Here is a 10,842-nt window from a genome sequence, read left to right as displayed (position 1 = left end):
CCATCTGAGTGATGAACCAAACTCACACACTCCCTACCGATCAAAGTAACAGACGGAATAGTAAAGCTGACAGGAACATATCATGAAAATGTGGTGGGACTCCACATTATACCGCTATCAATTATCATGGATAAAGGCCAGTCGATTCACCTCGCGCTTCTGAAGTCGTTACATAATCCTTTTAAAACCCAACTCATCTTGAGTACAACTTGTCATCCCTAAGTAAACAGTAGGAGTAACCGAAACAAAGCCACATATCAAAAGTGAAGGTTCGCTAGAATACCAAGCGAGGACCCGAATTCATTTAGGAAATGAAAAGAATACCCGCATCTTTTCATGAACACTCATTGTAGAAATAATTTTAGGATGAAATTCTCTCTAACAAGGGGATAATGTAACAACCAGTTATTTCAAATCAATGAAAATCAAAGAAAGTCAATAAAAGTTAAAATATTCAAAAGTTAAGAATAAAAACAAATAATAGATAGAACCAATATCTATGAACAAAATTCTATTGGTCAGAACAAGGATTGCATAGATATAAAGAATGCCGAAATTTGAGTTATAACGAAAAAGTTATGACCTACCGAAGTTTGCGACAAAACTGACACGACAGCGGGAATCATAAAAAGTGAGTTTACGATTGATTACTTTTTAGCATTAATGATCTAAATGAAAGTTATAGAGTACGTATCCACCTACGCCTGGATACAAAGAACATCAAAAACGGAGTTCATATGAAAAAGTTATGACCTTCCGAAGATTGAGCAGTCTAATAGAGTGACACGTCGCAGAAACCCTAGTTTAGCCATGTTCAACGATGTGGACATGAGTTCCACGACATGGAAGTGATCTAAAACACCTCTCAATTCTAGTATGTAGACGTAAAGTCTACGGGAGTGATGTGTTAAATCTCCATGCCGTAGCAATAAAACCCACGATGTGGAATCAGTATCATGACACCTTCCGAAGCTAGGACCCAAATGACAAGTCTACAAGGTGATGCAACTCTATATCCACGATGTGGACATTAAACCCACGATGTTGAATTGACTTGGATAACCTATAAATAGCAAGTTCGACTCTAAGCTTCCTTACACCTAAATCTCTTTTCTCTCTCTCTCTATCTCTCTCTCTCTCTCTCTCTTTCGTTTGTTGAAGGCGTTCTTCTTCCCGAGCTCGACGATCACAAAATGCTGACTGTTTCTAGCTAGATTCTGATGGAAATCGCACTCAGTGTGAGGTCATACCCCTAGGTTTTCACTATGTTTCCATATATTTAAGAGGGGGGGGATACAAGTAAAAGACAACAAATATTGTGTAAATATCAAAACTATTCAAATAGTTTCAATTGTCATTTTTACTAAAATATACATACTACTTTACTAGTTTGGGATTCAATACAAAAACGAATATATAAACTGTAATAGGTATAGTTTATGAGTCATACATACGATTTTATCAATATAAAATGGCTTTTCTTTATTCTACACATAACCGTTAATATAGCTTTGTGAGATATACTTCAAGCACTTATCTAAGTACCAACCAAGCCCTAACATTATAAATAGAGTCTCCTGGAGGGAGAGTTTGACATTTATGTATAGATCTATATGGGACTGTGTCACAACTGTAAATTTTGAGCCATGTAATCTATGCATTCAACCTAATGTGAATCAAAAACTTCAATCAAATACAAGATATGAGTACTACAAGTAGTCATCAAACAATTGGAGACCCTAGAAGTTCTTGTTAAGTCCATTTTGGACTAGGACTTCCTTATTGGATCCAAATGGACCAATAAGCTTCCAATTGGACTATCATGGGCTTAAAACCCTAATTGGGCTCTAATTAGACCCACATTCTTTTATTTCAATATTTTGGGCTAGGTTGAACCTAGAATGAAATAAATCACAAGCTTTGATCCATGATTTAACCTAACCTAGCCTATTAAAGCATAAAAATCACAATTTTATTTTATAAGGCTAATAAGCACCCAAAACTAACTCTAATTTTGGGCTTAAGGGGAAAAAGCCCAAATTTTTCTTTTCCCTTTCAAATTCTCGGCCCAAGGCCCAAGCCCAAGGATAAATGGAAGAGTTGACTATTTGCTTGCCACCTCACCTTTACATGTTGGACTTCCATGCATATAACTCATGTTTCCAAGCAAACATCATGTCAAAGATCACTTCTTTTCTCTCTTCTCTTCTTGTTCGGCCGAGAGCAACACCACACACACCAAAAATATCTTCATTTCTCTCTAGATTCACTCAAGAACTCTCCTTCCTCCCCTCTCCAAAAATCTCGAAAATTAGGGACTTTCCAAGAGGATTTTGCAAGTAAATCATCATGTAAGGTAAGATTATGCATAGATCTATGGTTTAAATTCTTTTGTTATCAAAATCCTTTCCTAATCTATGCAAAAATCGTGATCTTGCACCCTAAAACCATCTCAAAACTCGAGATCTTCATCAAAGGGAGCCAAGGCCAAAAACACTTCATTTTTCCTTCCATTTTCCTTGCAAAAACCGAACCAACACCCCAAGGTGAGCTTCATACCCCTATTTTCTGTTTTTATGAGTTTTGTGGGGGGGAATACAAGTGAAAGTGTAGATCTATATGTGTTTGTATGCCTTGTATGATTTCCATGCTTATATGTATGCTTTTATGTGTTTTTATGTTGGATCTAGCCTCAAAACTCATCAAAACCGAGATATAACTTGTGCTACATGATTTTTACTTCAAATATATTTCTAAACACAAAGTGCTTCAAGAAAAATGGCTAAGTAGTTTAGTAATAATTTCTTTGGGTTAAAAACACAAATTTTGGGCCTAAAATGTGAAAAATGCAAAAATAAGGGCCCAAATCGTCATTTCACAGATTCTGATGGATGAAGTGTGCCAAAACAGTTTTCATAAGTAAATTTCTGGAAATATACTCATTTAGGGGACTAAAATCATAAATTTTAAGCTTAATGGGCTAAAAATGTAACTTTCGGCCCAATAAGGCCCATTATGCGAATTTTTCTGTTTTGGAGGGCCAAAACTGTAACTTTCTGTAAAACAGTGGACTATAAGTGTTCCAACCCCTTTTCAAAGGTTAAAAATGCTTTTTAAATTTAAAAAGGACCAAAGTTGCAAAAATTTTCCAAATTGGGCCAAAAATTGTAAAAGTTGCGAAAAGAAGGGGTTAAAACCGTGAAAACTGCATTTTTAAGAACTTAAACTGTTTTTATGAAAAACATGTTGAAAAATATTAATTTCAATAATTTTTGGTGTTAAAATGTCAAGAAAAATAGTTTAAGGACTAAACCGGGAAGTATTTAATATAAAGGGTTAAAAATGTAAATTTTACAAATGATGAGGGGCTGAAAACAGGAATATTTCAAGGCTAGTTCAATATACACAATTTGATCGAACGATGGCACCACGACTATCAACGAAATACAATACATTACAATACCAAAAGTCGTTGTTAAACGAATTGGCTCGGTCTCGAGCCAATAAAAATCTACAACTACTAACACTACGATTCATACAAGTAACGTTTGGTTATACATACACATGCGAGTGTGCACAGACGTCTATGCACCATCTTTGGGCCCCACAAGTGTAAAATCTTGTTCGTTGAGCCTAGCTAGCCTAATGACCTGATCTTAAGGCCCGAAGACATTTTTTTACGAAGTGTTGGGTTTTACCGATCCGACACAACGTAAATGGACTTTCAATGGCTTGTATACCACCGGTCCCCAAGGGTCCTTTGGTCTTGCTAGTAAGGTCTACATTTCATGCGAGGCGGGTCTGGGACCCCTCGTACATTTTATCCCCAACCGGCTAATGGAGTTACCGGGGTCTTCGTGACCTCTTTCTCTTCGGATGTGGGACTACACCTAGTCAGGGCGATTGGATAACGCGATTAGTACTGACGACGCCTTCGGAGTCGTTAGTATAACTATAAACTGGGCGTTTGTGTAACGCGGGTTTTTAGTAAATAATCCTGCTCGAGAACCTTCCAACGTTGCCCGGGACTGACACTATACGCTATGCCGTGGTTTCAATGTATCATCACGTAATTCAAGGAACTAGGAGAACATCGGGTTTTCCTAGGGTTTTCAATACACACAAATTTGAAAAGCATACAACTTCAATGAACATTTTTTTTTTAAGTATAGAAACAAGCAAAGCATACCTATGGATCTTCACAAACCTTTTTAAAAGCTTTCCTTTTCAGAAAATATCGGATTTTCTGGTGGTTTTTCAAACAATACAAACATTCGATTTTAAACACTACTTATGAACTCACCAACATTTCATATGTTGACGTTTTTCAAAATACTTGTATTCTCAGGGAACCAGTGAATCGAGGGAAATCACATTCAGTGACTGTTGCAGTTTATTTATGTATGAATTAAACAATTTAATTTTTGGGAATGTAATGTTTAAACAATGTTTGTTATGTAAACACTACTGGTTGTACTATGTTGATGAATGGTAACGAATGTTGTTATGTTTCATATATATTCAATGTTATGGTATACAATTGAGTCACGGCAAGCCCCCGGACGTTTCCGCCGTCTGGTTCGGGGGTGTGACAGGTTGGTATCAGAGCTTTGTTTATAGTGAACTAGCATGTCGAGCCATACATTGATATGCAACTATAAACCAAAAAGAGGGACTAACATAACTCTGAACAGAACAAGTAAATAAAACACACTTGCTTGCATTAGGAATAAGGACCTAGCGTCGAATCAAACACAATAATGCTGGTATCTTGGTTAATTCGGGACTGTTCTTAGGGATACCAAGGAGTGAATGTAGCCTGATCAACTACATTCTCTCCAAGGTAAAACTAACACACGTCTTGATGAGATCGGGATAGCCAGGGAACCTAAAACTATACCCTTTATCACCCAAAAAGAGAATGTTTGCTTAGTCTGTACAATAGTCATAGCCTCCTAGGATAATGTTAGCATATGTACGTACTCGCGCAGACAGCATGGCTGGCTTTCATCACCCGGGAGACCCCTACTTCCCTAATCAGGGAAACAACGGGTGGCTAGAGGAGGAGGGGGAGCAGCAGGGTATCCAGTATTATCAGGCCTTAGTAGCTCACGGGATGCTTGTGGATGAGCCAGGAGAGAATCCAGGTGAAGCACACGATATCGGACCCGATGAATATGTAGACACTGACTACGAGCTTGGAGGAATCGACAGTGACGACGAGGAAGGTCAGGCTGGGGACCAGGACCCCATCCCGCCATATGAGGACGTAGCACAACACGATCACCCCGCTCCACCAGTGAACCCCCCAAGAGAGAACCGTTCCCTCGAAGCTGAGGTCGTCGCACTGCGACAACAGCTGTATGCTATGGAAGCTCGGGCGGTGCGAACAGAGCATGAGAGGGATGAGGTTATTGGAGACATGGCAGAGATGGCACACTTACTGGCGCAACATTTCGGCATCTGACTTCAGCACCACCTCCGGACACAACTCATCGCGGATAGGGGTAGACTTATCATAGTAGATCATTAGGAACTATGTTACGTACTCCGGCTCTATGTTTAAGTGACTACACTACTCATGGAGCCGTTATGCTGTCGGATTAACATTACTTATGTATGCTCCTACGAGCAAATTTTCTTGTACTAAATGCGGATAATATTAATAAACTTTTGTGTGTTTTGCTATGATATTCTCAGTTGTTATGTGTTGAGACGTTAGGATTGTATGCTTGATGATAGTAACGTTTAGGTTCATACCATACACCTAGTTAGTAGAGTCGCCACCTCACGGAAACCACGTACACTCAACATCTTTCCGTTTCGTGACAGAAAGATGCCTCGCCCAGCTACTCGCGAAAATCCCGAACCAACCCCACCGGAAGTTGACTCCACTGCTTTCCAGGCAGCCGTGTCTGCTGCAGTCACAGCAGCGATGGCACAACTTCACCGAGGAAACAACGGAGGAGGTAACGGGCAAGGATCTGGAAGTTCGAACAACGGGGCGAACCAAGGACTCACTAAAACGTGCACCTACAAGGATTTTGCGAACGCTAAACCCCGAACTTTCAACGGTACCGGAGGAGTGATCGCCCTGAAGCGATGGATTGAGAAGGTAGAGTCGGTCTTCGAGATATGCGAGTGCCCCGAGCAGATGAAAGTGAAGTTCGCGGCCTGCACTTTTGTGGACCAAGCACTCACATGGTGGAATGGTCATGTAGAAGCTATGACACTTCCTGTCGCCAACTCTATTCCCTGGGCAGAAATGAAAGAGATGTTGACGGCTGAGTACTGCCCTCGAGGCGAAATACAGAAGATGGAGCAGGAACTATGGAATCTCACGGTGCAGAATGGGAACATCGATGCTTACATATCGAGATTCAGCGAACTATCTCTGTTGTGCCCGGGTATGATCACTTCAGAGGAGAAGAAGATTGAACGATTCATTTGGGGACTGACATCCCCCATTCAAGGAAACGTGATAGCTGCGAACCCTGAAACTTTTGACAGTGCGAAGAGATTGGCAAAGAGGCTATATGATCATAACCACAAAAAGGGCGAGAAACCGGTAGAGACTGAGAAGAAAAAGGAGGGTGATGGTAAGAAAGGATGGAACAACAAGAGAAAGGGGCGTCAGGGCCCCGAGGCCTCTAAAAAGCAGCAAGCAGTGGCAGTTAACGCTGTCACTGCACCGGTTCCAGCCACACCACATGCTCCAGCCTCAGCTGCTACAAATGCTTCAAGACCCTATTCCGGTACTCATCCCAAATGCAACAAGTGCGGTTTCCATCACCAAGGAGAATGTAGGGAGTTCCATTGCACCAGTTGCAACCGAAGGGGACACACAGCAAGGTTCTGCAGGACTTATCCTTCTCAGAACCAGAATCAGGGAAACAATCAGAACAACAACAACCCCCGTAATAATAACAACACCAATGCCGGTAGCAACAATGCAGGGCTTAGTCACACCTGTTTCGGGTGTGGAAGGACGGGACATTTCCGTCGAGATTGCCCTAACAACAACAACTCAGGAAACAGAGGAGCAGGAAGAATGCTGACTATGGGTCAGAGTGATGCAGTTCAGGACCCCGCAGTTGTGACCGGTACGTTCCTCCTAAACCACGCTTATGCATGCATCTTATTTGATACCGGAGCGGAGCGAAGTTTCGTAAGCGAGAAGTTTAAACACTTATTAAAACAACAACCCCAAAAGCTAAATGAAACCTATACGGTGGAAATGGCCAATGGGAAAACCGAATCCACTAGAGAAATCTACACTGGATGTACCCTAACCCTTAACCAACACGTCTTACGAATAGATCTGATGCCAGTGTCAATTAGGAGTTTCGATGTGATTATCGGCATGGATTGGTTAAGCCCCCACCATGCTGAGGTTTTGTGCCACGAGAAGGCCGTTCGCCTTCGTCTCCCGAATCACGAAACCCTAGTAATTTACGGAGACAAGCCTAGCACGAATCTTCGTCTTATCTCGTGCATCAAAGCACAAAAACATCTGCGAAAGAACAACTTAGCGTTCTTGGCCCACATAGTGGACAAGGCTAAAGAAGAAATTAACATCCAAGACATTCCGGTAGCGTGTGAATTCCCGGACGTGTTTCCTGAAGATCTTCCAGGAGTACCCCCAGAGAGACAGGTTGAGTTCCGAATCGACCTCGTCCCAGGAGCAACTCCTCTCGCTAAATCACCATATCGATTGGCACCTGCTGAAATGCAGGAATTGTCCAGTCAACTCAGTGAGCTTCTGGACAAGGGATTTATCCGACCTAGTTACTCGCCATGGGGAGCTCCGGTGCTCTTTGTCAAGAAGAAGGACGGATCTTTCAGAATGTGCATCGATTACAGAGAGTTGAATAAACTCACTATTAAAAACCGCTACCCACTCCCACGAATCGATGATCTATTCGACCAGCTCCAAGGAGCTAGCTATTTTTCTAAAATTGATCTACGGTCCGGATACCATCAACTCAAGGTCCGAGAAGAAGATATTCCTAAAACCACTTTCCGAACCCGCTATGGACATTATGAATTCGTCGTAATGCCCTTCGGTCTAACAAATGCACCCGCCGCATTTATGGACCTAATGAACCGAATCTGTCGACCGTTCTTGGACAACTTCGTCATTGTGTTTATCGATGATATCCTCGTCTATTCTCGAAGCAACGAGGAGCATGGCCAACATCTCCGACAAGTCCTAGAGACGCTGCGATCGGAAAGGCTTTACGCCAAACTCTCTAAGTGTGAGTTTTGGCTACGGAGCGTGAATTTTCTCGGTCACGTAGTTAGCCAAGATGGAATTCATGTGGATCCCTCTAAGGTCAAAGCTGTGGAAGGATGGGCAACTCCGACTACGCCCACAGAAATTCGTCAGTTCTTAGGCCTAGCAGGCTACTATAGGAGATTCATCCAAAACTTCTCAAAAATCGCCAAGCCACTTACCTTGCTTACGCAAAAGAGTGTGCCATTCAAGTGGACAGACCGACAAGAGTTCGCGTTTCGAGCCTTGAAGCAAGCTCTTTGTAGCGCTCCTGTACTATCTCTACCCGAAGGAACGGAAGATTTTGTAGTTTACTGTGACGCGTCAAATCAAGGCTTAGGTTGCGTTCTCATGCAACGTGGAAAAGTGATAGCATATGCGTCCCGCCAACTAAAGACGCACGAAGTAAATTACACAACCCATGACCTAGAACTGGGAGCCGTGGTCTTCGCCCTAAAAATTTGGAGGCACTACCTGTACGGTACGAAGTGCACCATCTTCACAGACCACAAAAGCCTCCAGCACATCTTGAATCAGAAGGAGCTGAACATGAGACAACGAAGATGGGTGGAGTTGTTAAACGACTACGAATGCGAGATCAAGTACCATCCCGGCAAGGCCAATGTGGTAGCTGACGCATTAAGTCGGAAGGAGCACACCAATCGCCGTACGAAAACGCACTCGATAACCATTCAGTCTCATCTGATCACTCAAATTGCATCAGTCCAGGCAGAGGCTATGAAAGCGGAAAATAGAACTAGCGAGGCATTACGCGGTATGGAGAAGAACCTGGAAGTCAAAGAGAATGGGGTATACTACTTCATGAACCGTATTTGGGTTCCAAAAATCGGAGGATTCAGGGAGATCGTTATGAAGGAAGCCCACAAGACACGATACTCCATTCATCCTGGTTCGGACAAGATGTATTTGGACATCAAGCAGCACTATTGGTGGCCTAACATGAAGGCGGAAATCACAACTTATGTTAGTAAGTGCCTTACGTGTGCCAAAGTAAAAGTGGAATACCAGAAACCTTCCGGATTGTTGCAGCAACCGGCAATCCCTGAGTGGAAATGGGAGGGGATTTCTATGGACTTCGTGACCAAGCTGCCCAAGACGTCGGACGGATTGGACACCATATGGGTAATAATCGACCGACTGACGAAATCTGCCCATTTCCTGCCGATCAAAGAGTCTTACAAGATGGAAAGACTGACGCGGGTGTACCTACGAGAGATTGTAAGACTTCATGGAGTACCAAAATCTATCATCTCGGATAGGGACAGTAGGTTCACGTCACGCTTTTGGCAGTCGCTCCACAAGGCAATGGGAACTCATCTCGATATGAGCACGGCGTATCACCCACAAACGGACGGTCAAAGCGAACGAACCATTCAGACGCTTGAAGACATGCTTCGTGCATGTGTGATAGACTTCGGAAAGTCTTGGGATACCCACCTACCGTTGATCGAGTTTTCATATAACAATAGTTATCATTCGAGCATTAAGGTGGCCCCTTTCGAAGCACTGTACGGGCGTAAATGTAGATCACCGTTATGTTGGGCTGAAGTAGGTGACACCCAGCTAGCAAGAACACATACGTCAAACAGGGCATTAACGGGACCGGAAATCATTCGCGAGACCACAGAAAAGATTGTCCAGATCAAAGCTCGATTACAGGCATCGCGTGACCGGCAAAAGAGCTACGCTGATAAACGGCGAAAGCCCTTAGAATTCCAGGTCGGTGATCGAGTATTGTTGAAGGTCTCACCCTGGAAAGGGGTTATACGTTTCGGAAAACGGGGAAAGCTGAACCCGCGATACATTGGACCTTTCGAAATCGTCGCCCGAATAGGTCCAGTAGCATACAGACTACAACTACCCGCAGAGCTAAACGGTGTACACCCCGTGTTTCATGTTTCTAATCTGAAAAAGTGCCTATCAGATGAAACCCTTGTCATTCCTCTTGACGAAATCGAAATCAATGAGAATCTCCTGTTCGTCGAAGAACCAATCGAAATTATGGACAGGGAGGTGAAGCGTACTAAGTAGAGTCGCATCCCGATCGTGAAGGTACGGTGGAACGCAAAGCGTGGGCCAGAATTCACGTGGGAACGCGAAGATCAAATGAAGCAAAAGTACCCTCACCTATTCTAGTTTTCTCAAATCTAGCTTTCAAACAGAATTTCGGGACGAAATTCCCTCTAACGGGGGGATGATGTCACAACTGTAAATTTTGAGCCATGTAATCTAAGCATTCAACCTAATGTGAATCAAAAACTTCAATCAAATACAAGATATGAGTACTACAAGTAGTCATCAAACAATTGGAGACCCTAGAAGTTCTTGTTAAGTCCATTTTGGACTAGGACTTCCTTATTGGATCCAAATGGACCAATAAGCTTCCAATTGGACTATCATGGGCTTAGAACCCTAATTGGGCTCTAATTAGACCCACATTCTTTTATTTCAATATTTTGGGCTAGGTTGAACCTAGAATGAAATAAATCACAAGCTTTGATCCATGATTTAACCTAACCTAGCCTATTAAAGCATAAAAATCACAA

The sequence above is a fragment of the Lactuca saligna genome, chromosome 7, assembly GCF_052625555.1.
Source record: "Lactuca saligna cultivar CGN05327 chromosome 7, ASM5262555v1, whole genome shotgun sequence".
NCBI lineage: Eukaryota > Viridiplantae > Streptophyta > Magnoliopsida > Asterales > Asteraceae > Lactuca > Lactuca saligna.
The sequence above is the reverse complement of the archived record's forward strand: the minus strand, read 5'-3'. Positions refer to the sequence as shown.